At 34.9% G+C, this 16,019-nt stretch overlaps 1 long non-coding RNA gene across 1 annotated transcript; it reads left to right on the top strand.

Moving 5' to 3' along the window:
• Window positions 1–4,802: 4,802 nt before the first annotated feature.
• On the top strand, window positions 4,803–15,603 carry LOC138698065 (uncharacterized). Its single transcript, XR_011331677.1, has 3 exons — window positions 4,803–4,932; window positions 13,206–13,290; window positions 15,549–15,603. It is a non-coding gene; the product is annotated as an uncharacterized lncRNA (long non-coding RNA).
• The last annotated feature ends 416 nt before the right edge of the window (window positions 15,604–16,019 follow it).

Here is a 16,019-nt window from a genome sequence, read left to right as displayed (position 1 = left end):
AACCACCTCAGCCTATTTCGGCAGCAGCCATTATTAGTTACAGTTTGAGGTGCATTACCTAATCTCATACTAACCTTGTTAAGTTCTCTAACCTAATTCACTGATAATTACGTAACAATACACAGGTCTAAAATACAGACAAATACACATTAATTACCTAATAAGTACAGCATGAAGATAATTCATTACTTTTGTCGGTATTTTCTAAAAGAGAAAGGGAAAACAGTAACAACATTATCTTCAATGTTTACATCACGTCATTCACATTTTCATTAGGCCTATATCAGTAATGCTTGGTAAGTGAAACAATGCATGAAATTATTTTACATTTCGGGTCACATCATTCGAGAGTCGGAAAATGCAATTCGCCACTTTTAACATAGCATTGCTTGTTATATGAGAGAACTTTGACATTTACCTTAACCTATAAAGATACGACCTGTTGGTACCGAGTTCTTCACATAGCAAAACACAGACAATTTTCGAATATAACTTAGCTGAACAAACTTCAAATAACACTGTAATATGCTTGGCATATTATAATATTCGTACTCAATCAGTAATGCACAATTAATCGAACTATTTTCACGATGCACAATGCTTTGTAATGGTACTATTCATCATTTCATAGGGCAGAGAAGCGAACCTAGCGGCAGAAATTGTCATGACTCACAGAGACCTACTCTCGATCGTGCTATGCGCCAGCTTGTGTAATCCCGTAAGCAACGGTCTATATCACGGCCTACTTGATGAAAGGCCACCGCACTGAATGTGGCAACGCCGCTACAATGCATTTGTGGGGGCCGACATCTGTCATGTTATAGTCTGCTTGAATGAAAAATGTTTCTAAATTCTATCATGAAATAAAAGTAGATTCTCAAACTTTGTTGGATATGTATTCATAAAACATTAACCATGTTGTATCAGTGAGCAAATTAAAGACGATTGCAGCATATAGCCTACTTAATATCTCACAATTAAGGAAATAATTCAGTTTATTACGCCATGTAGGCACGATAAAACGTCTCATTATTATTGTCCGAAATAATTTTGTTATGAGGTTTACAAACAATGATAATAATAATAATAATAATAATAATAATAATAATAATAATAATAATAATAATAATAATAATACAAAATTGAGGTAACACATGTCATTTTCTTGCGGGTCAGAAGACTGAACTTAAAACATAACATTAATTAATTAAAAAAGGCATTATCCGTAATTGTTACATTTTTATTTAATAGGGTTCGGAAACTCATTCCATCAAGAACTGATGGAACACTATTTTGGGCAACTACTAAAATGTACATAGGCCAAATAGAAATTAATGGGACGAAATTCAAATAGAATCTGCTGAGTCATTTATATTCGAACTCACACTTTCTAAAGTCGAAACTGCAATAAAAAACCTGAAAAAGTACAAGTTTTCAGCTATAGATCAAATTCCGGCAGAATTAATACAAGAGGGCGGTAGCGCATTATCTAGCGAAATTTATATGCTTGTATTAACTATTTTGGAAAAAGACATTGTACCAGAATAATGAAAGGAGTCCATAATTGTACCTATCTTTATAAAAGGGGAAAAGACTTACCGCAGTAACTTTCGAGGAACTTCACTTTTGTTGACTTCGTACAAAATTTTGTCCAATATTCTTTAGAGACGATTAACTCCTTACTTAGATTAAATTAATGGGGATCATCAGTGCGGTTTTATGCGTAATATGTCGACTATAATTGACCAGATCTTTTGTATTCGACAGATACTGGAGAAAAAATGGGAGTGTAAGGGTAAAGTACATCAATTATTCATAGATTTCAAAAAGGCATATGACTCGGTTAAGAGAGAAGTGTTTATTGAATTTGGTATTCCAAAGAAACTAGTTTGATTAATTAAAATGTGTCTCAGTGAAACGTACAGCAGAGTCCGTATAGGCCAGTTTCTGTCGGATGCTTTTCGAATTCACTGTGGGCTAAAGCAAGGAGATGCACTATCACCTTTACGTATTAACTTTGCTCCAGTTTATGCCAATAAAAAAAGTCCAGGATAACAGAGAGCGTTTAGAATTGAACTGGTTACATAAACTGCTTCCTTATGCGGATGACGTGAATATGTTAGGAGAAAATTTACAGACTATTAGAGAAAACACGGACATTTTACTTGCAGCAAGTAAAGAGATAGATTTGGAAGTAAATCCCGAAAAAACAAAGTATATGATTATGTCTCGTGACCAAATATTATACGAAATGAAAATATAAAAATTGGAAATTTATCCCTCGAAGAGGTGGAAAAATTCAAATATCTTGCAGCAGCAGTAACAATTATAAATGACATTCGGGAGGAAATTAAATGCAGAATAAATATGGGAAATTCCTAATATTATTCGATTGATTGAGAGGCTTTTGTAATCAGTATGTTCTCAAAAATCTGAAAGTTAGAATTTATACCGGTTTTTACCAGTTGTTCTGTATGGTTTTGAAACTTGGACTCTCATTTTGAGGGAGGAACAGAGATTAAGGGTATTTGAGAATAAGGTGCTTAGAAAATTATTTGAGGATAATAGAGATGAAGTTACAAGAGAATGGAGAAAGTTACACAATATAGAACTGTACGCATTGTATTCTTCATATTCGTATTAGGAATATTAAATCCATACGTTTGAGATGGGCAGGGCATGTAGTATGTATGGACGAATCCAGAAATGCATATAGAGTATTAATTGGGATGCCGGAGGGAAAAAGACTTTGGGGAGGCCGAGACATAGAGGGGAGGATAATATAAAATGTATTTGGGGGAGGTGGGATATGATGGTAGAATCTGGATTAATCTTGCACAGGATAGGGACCGATGGCGGGCTTATGTGAGGGCGGCAATGAACCTCCGGGTTCCTTAAGAGCCATTTGTAGGTAAGTAAGAAAGTAAGGGTTCCTGCAATATATCATGGAATTCTGCACAATATTTCTAATTTTCCCTCTTTGCCAGAGCAGCTAGTACTTGCAAGATCATTTTAAATTTTGCAGTACGCCTAATTGTTGAGTAGTAGGCTACGACAGATATTATTTGTTTACAAATATCGAACACTGGTTTGCCACAAGGGCAGACATCTGAAACTAATAACTACACCTACCTTTCGTTAAAATATCAACATGTCTGAAATGACAAAGAATTATGTATGTGAAATTATTTCTACATACTTAGATACTTCAGGTAAAGATTAATATTACTGATGACAGTGATATCTTCTGTAAGCAGTCTTCCAATCTGCCACAAATCTGAGCCCCCATGTAACGTTGCCGCAATTACAACGCGGTGGCCTTCCAATCAAGTAGGCCGTGGGTCTATATAAAGGAGTTATCTGTTAGTATATGTGATCTAGGCTTACACCTTCAGCTAATATGTACATATTCTTATAACAATATTTTACAGGCTTATTATTTGAATTTACATTAATTTACAATTATAAACAATCCATAGCCCTATCATTGCTGCCATCATCGCTTGTTCCAAAATTAATTATTTCGCCAATGGCATCATCCATTCGGAATTATCTTCTTAATCGTAGGTACTACTTTCTGAACACGATAGAATTCTTCGATTGTATCCCGAATAACATGTTGATCGAAGTCGTCCACTTCAACTTTACACAAGTATAATTCTGGAATGAAATAATATGTTTAGTAGAACTATAAGGAAATAATAACTTGCAACAGTAATTCATTATGTCGCTCTCAATACACACACTATTGTACGTAACTATTACCGGTATAGCAATAATTTCTAAACATTACATACCTATTCTTTCCCGGAGTAGTGTGAGGTTCATTCGGTTGTAATTCAATATTATTTTTAATTCTCTTCACGGTACTAATACTTTTGCCAGAGTATTTAGCCTCTCTCTCATATTCCTTACCAAGAGGTTCCAGCAAATATTTGTTTAATTTTTCCTCCTCGCAACGCTTAATTTTATTATATTTGCGATAATTTCTCTTTCTCGCCTATGGATAACAGCGTTACTTTTTCTCCGCGGTGGTGTGATTTCACCATAATTACTACCCTGTGGTTGCTGCTCCATGGTAACACTACTGGTACGCAGTGAAGGAAATAGTTCTATGTTTCTTGACAAGAGATTATGCTGCGGAGCATGCGCAAACAACTCAGTTGGCTCCACCCCCGTTACGCGCTTCCTTCCCTCTGCCCCTCTGTCCCCGCTCAGAAGTTTCAAGATAACTTGAAATAACAGTACTAGACTGTGATAATACTACAAATAATGAAAATCAACGACGGAAATAGATTCTGTCGTAATGCTTCAGGTGATGCAAATCGTAACGAAAAAATGTTACAATAACTGGTCATCCTATGATACACATGCGGAAAATTGACGTACCGCCTTCGAGTGGCGGCTCCTTTTTCATTTTGCTGTGACATCTATAGAGGGAAACTATGAACTGTGTTCTCCATAGCCATTTTGAGGACTGATCTGCAAAATTATACATGTACTTAATATACAATGCAATGCTAGAAATTCTGTAGATCCAATGACGGATAGTAGGGTAATATATTATTAATTCATCTATGAATGATGAAAACATTCACCAATATTATACAAATTCCAACAATCCCCGACAATCATTACTTAGCACTTTTAATCGATAACTCTCTCGATTCCATTTACACGATAGGCAACACCAAAAACTGTAATTAACAATATTACGTGTTATAGTATTACTTGAAATCTGCATACAATAATTCTAACAGTACCAATCATTTTAATTTAATTAACAATTTAAATTAATTTTGTAATTTTTAATTGCAGAAAGATGATACTCATAGATATATAAGCAAAGAATTTTGATAGTGAATTAATTCATAAGTTGGCAGTTCTCCTTGGAACATTTAGTTCCAAACTGAAGGTACTGGAAGTCGCATGGTGAGTTTATGTAAAATTACCGGCTGATGTTTTTTTTATCTCTAACAGAAATGGTGTTTATATTGGATCAACTCTATGAATTAATTATAATTATTAAAAAGGGCCTATAAAAATGAGTGGCTATTATTATCTTGATGTCTCGTTGTTAGTATAGAACTTATTCTTGTAGTTTAGATGTAAGCTAACTTTTTTTTAAATTACATTATTATGTAGATGATGAAATTTCTCGTTATGAATTAATTTTATGGAGGTGTTTTATATAAATATAATATTAAGCACCAAAAATTAATGAGAAGGATGCGAGGTTAAGTTTTCAAGTTTCATTATAGCTAGTCTACCGATATTATAATGTGGTAATGTCTACTATCACAAAAATAATTGAATTTTCGATCTCATTACAAACCACACACGGAACTAACGCCTGATTTTGTGTTGCATTATTCCATGATAAAATGAAACTGATATAGATGTATCTGGAGAAATAAATAGGCCTAAGCGAGTTTTCGTAAGATCGAGAATCAGTGACAGGTTAGGTTTGGTTCGTTGAGGCTATTGATATGTTTTGCATATACGTTTGTGTAATTGGTAGACTTGTTTTATAACCTTAGGCATATTGGAGAAGTCGTAACTAATGTCACAGTCTCATGCTTTTGACTTCTATATGTAGCCTAAGTACCGTTTCTAAAATCTAATCATTTGGATTGGAGTTCGTCGTTAGTAATTCCTGTGCTCAGAATTATTTTTTTTTGGGCATTCCATCGTGTTTTGGAACTTGATATATCCAGCAAACGGTGAAATACCGGTGCTCAAAAACCTAGTTCTGATCACAGTCACCGTGAAAGCCTAAAAACTCATATAATTCATGTGCTGTTTGTGATAGAATTGCTGAGGGTACATTTACCATTTTTTTTTCAAGGCAGTGAGTGTAACTCGAGAATGCGAAGCGATAGAACGTTCGTCAATGTGTAACTAACACGACTACAATCTCAATTGCGTAATACTCATCAGCCAACAAGTTCAAATTGAAAAATTCGTGAGTGAAGACAGCAAATTTACAATGTCGAGGCATATGCAGTGCAAATGGGAGCGGGCATATAAGCAATGGGTAGCAAACGATAGAACCGACATATTTACTCTCCGTGCATATAAGAGGACTACTTCCAGAAGTCCCAGTTCAGTGAAGATATATCGGGTTTTCAGGATGTTGATTGTCACTGCTGACGTTTACTTTAACAGCAGTTTTATCAGTGAATATTCACGCATAAAATTGGCGGCTATGTCTCTGATACAACCTACTCCGATTTTGTCAAATACTTTCAGTATATAGGCCTAAGGTTAATTATAGATGTAGACCTAAGATTCTAAGACTGTCCACCATTGAATTTTACTTAACATCATGAATATAGAAAAGCTGGCACCAGGTTTAGAAGATTCAGCGTGGTTTAAGCAGACGACAATACAAAAGTATTGTATTTCATGACACTGACGACATATTTTGTAATGTCTGCCATCTGAAGATCATTAAAAGATTTAGAATGTGGGCAGGATAACTATATATTGTATGTAATAAGGTTAAAATCCTTACCATATGTTATATGATTTGACGCATGTTAGTTACATTTGCCGCATTATTTGTGTTGATAGACCGCACCTTACACAATGTTTTGTGTCACAACCATTAATGTGTTCTTGTCAGTATGTGGATAGAGGTGTCAACTGTCCACTAACTATACCTCACCTTTTTTACACTTGATTGCTACATACTGTACATAATTGGCTCATTGTTAATATTTCGTATTTGGCCATCCATCATATGCTACATATACAATTTCTTTTATCTGCCTCCAGACTAGCCAGTACAGGTTCGATTCCTGACAGGGTCAGAAAATTTCATGTAAAATTTCTCCCTTGGGACTAGAAGAGATTGTGGTGCACAACTTCTAATCACTAAATTGTGTACCAATATTCCTGGGTTAAATCCTAAATCTCTCCACAGTACATATGAAGAGAAGGCATAATGTCACTCTTGATAGTGATTCCTCTGTCGGATGGGGACATTGAGCCCGGTGGCCTCCTTGGTGCTATTTGACAGGAGTAGACTATGTGCTGGCACCGGGTTTCCCCTTATCCCTTCCTCACCATCATCATCCTCAACCATTCCCTACACTACACTTACACATACACATAATACCCTAGTACATGACATAACTGTTCACAGATACACATTATACATAACATGGTCCGCTGGAGTAGTGTGCAACTTGAAAATGAGTCACAGTCCTGCCATCTATCCGCAGTAAGCAGAACCTGAATCACGCAAGTGAAGTGTGTAGGCATTAGACAGACACACATACGCACACCCTTTACTTTCTTACTTGGGGAGGGGGAGAGAATAATCTGGACGAAAATCCTGCATTAATTTAAGAAACTGGGGTTACTGCACAGTTCTGAATATGAAATAAGTGGCATATATAAAAATTGCAGCTTGACGATCCATAGTCTTATTTATAGTAGAGGTGGTCTTAATTAAATAGGTATCTACAGAAAAGTTGCTTCCAGATGACTTTCGACTTTGTGTTTTGCTTAATGTATAAAGAACATTTTCTGCTGTTGTTCTTGAAGAACTCCTGGAATTGGCTCATCTGGTAGGTAGCTGTAGGCCTAATAATCTCACTGTTGTCTGTGTTGATGATGAATTTCTTGGAATATGTCCTGATAACAAGAAAAGAAATCTTGATTATCCAATGTCAGTATTATTAAAACCTGAAAATTATTAATATTCAGTTGTTCAGGACAAGATGATCACAACTAAAAATATTATATTTTTCTGAGATAAATTAATTTATGTAAGCGTAATTTAGTGTGTAGTAAAAATAAAGGGAAAGAGATACTGAAACCAGCAAAGATTTAATTTTGAAAAAAAAAAAAATTTTTTCTCGAAGAATGTTTGAAGCGTATTTTGCTTTTTGCTAATTTTATACAAACGGTGTAGGTCTACTAAATTTCAGCTGTTGTGGATATACATATAAACGAGTTGTTTTGTTTGGGACAATGTCGTAACTGATGTCATAATAATATATAGTAAAAATATAAACAAATATTGTATTTTTTCATATCATAGAATAAGGGTAGGTGAAACTAGCGCCCAGGAAGTTCAGGTGATTTTGAAAGTGAAAATCGTCGAATAGGCTATGCAGGTTTTTTTTTAGACGAAGTTTATTATTTAAGGCACCATACTTCAGTGAACCATAGTAATATAGTCATAAAAGACGAGTATTTTTCCCTGGACCAAAAATACAATATAAATTCAGTAAAATAGGCTACTTGAGCTTTCCATGCACTAGTTGCTATTACGGGTAATTGTTATAAGTATATTTCAATTACTTACAATAATATATATTTACCTTTGGCTTAGCCGAGATTCGATCTAACTTCAGTTCTACAGTACCTGGCCACATTATTATAATCACTCACATTTTTACTATATTTTACATATTACTTCCTCATTTGAACTCTGGTTTCCTTTCTTAAGCAGAATTTACATTACATATTTAATTTTTAAAGAATATTAAGTATAATTACAATTATAACAATGTTAATTCAAGAAATATTGATAAATAACCAACCACACCTCATTTTTACAGAAATTTCAGTATTTCATGCGACGTCCTTTGGCTTTAATTACAGCTTCAATTCTCTTTGGCATGCTTACAATACACTTCTGTATTATTTCCTGGATCCTCTCATTGTGATTCCAAACATGTATCAGCCTTTCAATAAGTCGAACTCTGGTAGTAATAAATTCTTTTGTCATCTCTATTTTTACGAGTGCCCAGACGTTCTCAACGGGATTCAAGTCCGATGAGTTTCCTGGCCATGGCAAAAGTGGAATGTTTTTGGAAGCCAGAAACGCTTTGACACTCCTAGCAATGTGGCAAGGTGCACCATCTTGCATTAAAAAATATTTCTCCCCATTTGGGAACCATTCGTTCAGCTGAGGGATAAGCCTGTTTTCCAATACATGGATATATTGATCTTGTTTCATTGTTCCCTGAACAATGTAGAGTCGTCCTGAACCTTTGCCTGATATCACAGACCATATCATGACTGATATTGGGTGTTTAACTGTGTTAACCAGTCATCCAGGAGCAAAATTTTCTCCCTTTCGTCGACGAACAAACATTGCTTTGTCCATCAAACACTGAAAGGTTGATTCATCGGAGAAGCAAACCTGAAAATTGTCAAAAAAAAACTGATAAAAACTCTCAATTTTGTCTTTAAGTATTAAATACAGTATTTCATTTAGAGTTTTTATCAGTTTTTTTTTTGACAATTTTCAGGTTTGCTTCTCCGATGAATCAACCTTTCAGTGTTTGATGGACAAAGCAATGTTTGTTCGTCGACAAAAGGGAGAAAATTTTGCTCCTGGATGACTGGTTAACACAGTTAAACACCCAATATCAGTCATGATATGGTCTGTGATATCAGGCAAAGGTTCAGGACGACTCTACATTGTTCAGGGAACAATGAAACAAGATCAATATATCCATGTATTGGAAAACAGGCTTATCCCTCAGCTGAACGAATGGTTCCCAAATGGGGAGAAATATTTTTTTAATGCAAGATGGTGCACCTTGCCACATTGCTAGGAGTGTCAAAGCGTTTCTGGCTTCCAAAAACATTCCACTTTTGCCATGGCCAGGAAACTCACCGGACTTGAATCCCGTTGAGAACATCTGGGCACTCGTAAAAATAGAGATGACAAAAGAATTTATTACTACGAGAGTTCGACTTATTGAAAGGCTGATACATGTTTGGAATCACAATGAGAGGATCCAGGAAATAATACAGAAGTGTATTGTAAGCATGCCAAAGAGAATTGAAGCTGTAATTAAAGCCAAAGGAGGTCGTACGAAATACTGAAATTTCTGTAAAAATGAGGTGTGGTTGGTTATTTATCAATATTTCTTGAATTAACATTGTTAGAATTGTAATTATACTTAATATTCTTTAAAAATTAAATATGTAATGTGAATTCTGCTTAAGAAAGGAAACCAGAGTTCAAATGAGGAAGTAATATGTAAAATATAGTATATATAGTATATATAGTATATAGTATATAGCCAGGTACTGTATGTTCTACTTAACAAAGTAATGTGTTAGCTATATCTCAACCTAATTCTGAGTGTAATTTTGGGTGTGTTGGGGGTTACTGTTCTCCCACACTCACTGCTTGTACCCTGTCGCTCCCAAAGCCCCACTGGCACTTAATAAAAGAAAAGGCATTCATTTATTTCATTTAGTGTTTTGCCCAAGGGTAGGCCTTTCACTGCAAATCCAGCTTTCTCCAGTCTTTCCTATTTTCTGCCTTCCTCTTTGTTTCCTCATATGATCCATATATCTTAATGCCGTCTATCATCTGATAACTTCTTCTACCCCGAACTCTTCTCATGTTCACTATTCCTTCCATTACATCCTTCAGTAGGCAGTTTCTTGTCAGCCAGTGACCCACCAATTCCTTTTCCTCTTCCTGATCAGTTTCAGCATCATTCTTTCTTCACCCACTCTTTCCAACACAGCTTCATTTCTTATTCTCTCTATCCCCTTCACATGTTCCATTCTTCTCCATATCCACATTGCAGATACTTCTATTTGCTTTTCTTCACTTCGTTGTAATGTCCATATTTCTGCTCCATACAATGTCACCTCCATACTAAGCACTTCGCTAGTCTCTTCCTTAGTTCTTTTTCCAGAGGTCCGCAAAAGATGCTCCTTTTTCTATTAAAAGTTTCCTTGGTCATTGCTATCCTCCTTTTGACTGCCTGGCAGCAGCTCCTGTTACTGCATATAGTACACCCCAAGTATTTGAAGCTGTCCAGTTGCTCTACTGCCTCATTTAGAATTCACAAGTTTATCTTATGTATTTTTCTTCCTATGACCATGCTCTTTGTCTTATTTGCATTTATCTTCATCCCATACTACTCACAGCTGTCATTTAGCTCCAGTAGCATATCCTTTAGTATAATTTGCTCTTCTAAAGTCAATTAAATATACAAAGACAACAAATAATAATTCCAGTGAGGTTAAGTTAGCGGGAAAACAACATAGGCTATTATGCAGAAGGTAGGCCTCTCCTATTCAATTACGGAAAATATATACTTTACATAGCCTATTTCCATATACTGGTATGCCTTAATTATTATTAATAATATTTTAAAAAATAATTTAAAGTGGCTGTTTTTGTATTCTTTAACATAGACCATAGCATCTTAAGTATGATGTCATTAAGATGTGTTTCGTGATTTTCCTTTGTACCCAGTACACCTCTTCTATGAAATTAGGCCTACCCCCTATTTTATTGTCTCTAGACACGATTTTCTTTACTGCAGTGTTCCTTTCTGTTGGAAATTTCAAAACAACACGTTAAGAATCCAGAACATAGAATTTTGGGCATACATACAAGACTACTTATATCTTTTCAATGTAGCCTACTTTCATAGTTCAGTAAATGTTTAAATGACGGGATAGGCCTATACCAAGATTGTTAGGCTATAGGTAACATGTAAGGACTGAGATGGGCTGTTTTTCAATAGTGCAGAATAAACTCTGGAAGAAATAAACATGCCACGTAATCACTAAATTAAATATGCGTGAAAAATAGTTTTATTTGAAATACTGTAGGTTGTATTTGTGGAAATATTAAGAATTTAAAATGGGCATTAAAAATAAAACGCTCACTTTGAACATGAATTGTGACAAATCCTACTGCTAAATTTATTTGTGGTCGCAATGTGTTAATCATATTTCGTAAATAAACTTGTGTGAAATTGGAGAAAATTGTATAGTGCCTCTGCTATTTTATTTGTTAATATAATTATTAAATATGCGAATGTAACTTTTATGTTTTATTATCGTAGCTCTTAGCATTTAACTTCAGTGAATAGAATTCGAGATTTTATTAGATGCTGTTAACATCTGGTACCTGCTGTACTCAAGTCAGTAGTGAAGTACAGAGAGATCAGATGAGGTGTTTACTTCTTCTGCGTAAATTGTTTCATGGTAGCAATATATCGTGTGCGCCAGTCCACAATGTTTGCTCTTTCAATTAGGAACTTTCTCTTGCTCTGGCACTTCTTCCATACAAACCCCTTTGTTTTTAGGAGATTACGGAGTGAAGAATAACTCCACCACCCCAATTTTCTGTTCCGAAACCAGAAATATCTTCCTAACCATTGGTACCACTTTCTGAACGAGATAGAATTCTTCGATTGTATCCTGAATGACATGGTAAATGAACTCGTCCACTTCAACTTTACCATGAGTCCTAATTCTGGAATAAAACAGTATGTTTTGTAGAACTGTAACAAAATAACTTACAACACTAACTCATTCTATGTCGCTCACAGTACACACATAGTACATAACTATTACAACAATAATTTCTGAACATTACCCCTGATCACATATATAACAGATTGCTCAGCCTTACAGGCTTTGATGGTAATAGTTTTTGTCAGTTTCATTATATTGCCATCTAGCTACTGCATAATAAATCATGTTATAACTCTCATTTGAATTGCATGGAGCAACTGTACTTCCATCTAGCAGTCGTTTCCAATCAACACTGGCGATCCTGGTGTTGTTCTCTTCCACATGCTACCGTTTTTAATGTTGGGATGGCCAATCTGGGACATTACATACCTAATTGAATCTTCTTCTTAATTCTCTCCATAGAACTAATACTTTTGCCAGAATATTTAACCGCTCTTTCATATGCTTTATCAAGAGGTTCCAGCAAACATTTATTTAATTTTTCCCCCTTACAACACTTAAATTATTTGCCATAATTTCCCTTTATCCACTGTGGATAACAGAGTTACTTTTTCTTCATGGGGTGTGATCCCACCATAATTATTACACTGAGATTGCTGCTCATGTTAACACTACCGGTACGCAGTGAAGAAAATAGTTCTATGTTTCTTGACAAGAGATTATAATACTGAGCATGCGTATACTACTTTGTTGCCTCCACCCCCGTTACGTGCTTCCTTCCCTTTACCCCTTTGTCCCCACTCATGAAATTCAAGATAACTTGCAACAACAGTAACAACATCAAAATTGCTAAAAGTAATACTGGAAGCTGTGAACATAGTGCATTCCTATTTTACAGAATGAGATATGGAGAAAGATCATGCAACTAATATTTGCAAGTATTTTTGCTTTGTACGACATGTTGTAAAAGTTTGTTTTCATTATGTCATTTGTATTTTCAGAGAGTTGGAGCAGAATGAGACACAGATAAGTGCGGTATATTTCAAGAATCATGTTATGCAGTCACTGAACACGCTTTTTGGTGAGGTTAGTTCTTATTTATGCTTTTTAATAATAATTATGAGAAAAGGACTGATTTCATTCAGGAAAACTTGCATAAGGTAGATATTTTGTGTGCAGATAGATGGGCAGGAAATTTATGAAACAGTATTATTTTGACATGATTATCAAGAGTGCTTGACAGCCCCTATTCTCCGATATTAAATACTGTGTCTGAAAAGAATTTAAAATTGTTCCTTTTTCCTTCGTTGAGTCAAAATTTATTCATAAGTACTTATTATAGGAACATCAAGCTGTGTTTAACAGTTGACTTGCTTGGGTAAAGAATTTTCACACGTTAGAATGTGATCACTGATTGTGCTGCATCTGATATACACATTCATGCTAGAAATTATTGATTTGGTTACATGCTGTGTATTATGCATTTGTTTATGCCTATTGCATGTATTGAATCTTATCTTCCTATTTTTAAATCTAGTTTGGATTATTGTAGTATGTAGAAACAAAATTTTGGCCATCTTAGTAAGCACTGAGCATGTGCAATATGTTATAACTGGAACTTGAAAAATTTAGGTGGCCCTAATTTTGTTTTGGGTCTGTACATGAAAACTGATTGTTTATGTGTAATTTTATTACCATAGTCTATTAATAGAAAACCATTGACCAGAAGCCTAGCAACAAAATTTATATTCGAAGTTGCATAAAGAAGACTACTCGATTTTGAAGTCAAGTTCACAGTTATTTTAAAAATACTAGGAATTTGTTATACATTTGAGGCATTCGAAAAGTAGGTAATGGCAACATAGTTACTTTTCACACTAAATTTATTTAGGTTACTTTTGACATATTCTAATATAGTCCTCTGACTTGTCAAAAATACGTTGCCAAATCCTTAGAAGATGGCGGACTCCATCTGCAGCATCATTTCTGGATATCTCTGTGACTGATCAAACTAAAGTTCTTTGGATGCCAACTCTTGATTGAAAGCGAATGCTTAGCTTCCACCCATCTTGCAGTAGTTCAATATGGTAGGACTTCTCTCTCACAGGCTTCTTGTGATCCCCTAAAGCACTGATTTTACTTTTTTCTCTTGCAACTTGGATTTTATGCAGCACTTTTATTTGTACCTACTGGACAATTTCTAGGGCTGTATTATTTACTACAAATCAGAAATAGTGACGATATTTACAAAATATGGTTACTTCAAGGCTTTCAATATTGCAGGTTTATGAAAGAATCGCTGCTATGTTACATACTACAAGATTCCAATGGTCACCACTAGGAGCACTGATTTACAGTATTGTTGCCATTACTTATCGAATGCCCTGGTATTAATTGTACCAAGCTAGATATTCAGTTCATATTTTTGGGTCTATAACTATATATCATGCAAAAAATTCTTCATTCGCTCATTGTTCTATAAATTAAAAAAAAAAAACACATATAAACTGTTTGGGACGAATTGGTAACAATAAATATTTAATAGAAAGAACAGTATGTGGTATTGAAGATTGTTTTTATGTGAGGGATAGTCAGAAGGGAATTGTTTTTATGTGAGGGATAGTCAGAAGGGAATGGTTCTTCACTGCACCTCTCTATTCTTAAGGCTTTTCTATACCAGTCATTAGAGAAAGACATTTTTTCCGAGACAGTTTACTTCCTTGTATGCTGTTGTTGGAACATATTTTCTTATGTGACATCCATATGGACTTCAAGCTATGTTAAAAAAAAACTTCAAAACTTAATTAGACAGAAACCCACTGCAGAGCAAATAATGACATTGAAAACCCTAGATAGACAGCAAAGAAGTGGGGAAAGTAGTTTTGATTGGGTAAGGTACTAGTGTAGAAAAACAACTACTTCAATATAGTGAACATTCAAACATTTCGTATCCAAATAAAGTAATGTTTTATTTCGCCTAGCTCATCAGGTGTCCCAACCATAAAGTTTTTCTGTATAAGAAAAAATTGGCAGAAATTCTTTGCACATACCATACTAAGCCCTGATCTTTTTCTATTTGTGTTTCGAATTGTCTCACCACCTACCTGGGGCAGAATGAAAGGATGGAAGTAGAAATGCTTTCAGCCGCAATGGGATGATTGTTAATTTTCGAACAGAAAAGGTTTTGCAAGAATATCATTATGGACAATTCATTTCACTTACTTGACATAAGATGATTGCCATATAATGATTGCATAAAGGACCTGAAATAAAATATGTATAATTATATATTTTAACTTTGGTCTATCTGTTTGTTACATATTGCAGTGATGTTTTCTTTTTAGGTCGGAGCAAGTATATGTGTGGATGTGCTGAAGTATAATCCCCTGAATCGAAGGGCTGTTCTTCGTTGTCCAAGTGCCTCATATGTGAAGTTGCGAAGTTCACTAACTTTGTGTGAGAAATACAACGATATTTATTGCAGATACATAGTTCACAATACCTCTCCATGCCTGCTATCTTTGTTGGGAACTAGTAGAGATTATAATCATTACTAAAAGTTGTTTTCCAAGTAAAGTGTTAAAGTATGTAATAATTGTTTTAATATTTAACAGAAAACGCGCTCAGATTTTTTGTGATTATCTTGTAAACTAAAGCTAACAGATATGCCAAATAAATACCAGCAGGGTAAAGATACTATAATATTTGTTACTAAGGAAGATCACTCGACACCTAGTACAGTGACTTTACCTCAAGCTGAACCTCCTCCAGGTCTTATTTTGGCTGATGGCTCGATCAATTGGAGTTGTCCTTGT

This window comes from Periplaneta americana, chromosome 4 (genome assembly GCF_040183065.1).
Source record: "Periplaneta americana isolate PAMFEO1 chromosome 4, P.americana_PAMFEO1_priV1, whole genome shotgun sequence".
NCBI classification, from domain to species: Eukaryota; Metazoa; Arthropoda; class Insecta; order Blattodea; family Blattidae; genus Periplaneta; species Periplaneta americana.
The sequence above is the reverse complement of the archived record's forward strand: the minus strand, read 5'-3'. Positions and strand labels throughout refer to the sequence as shown.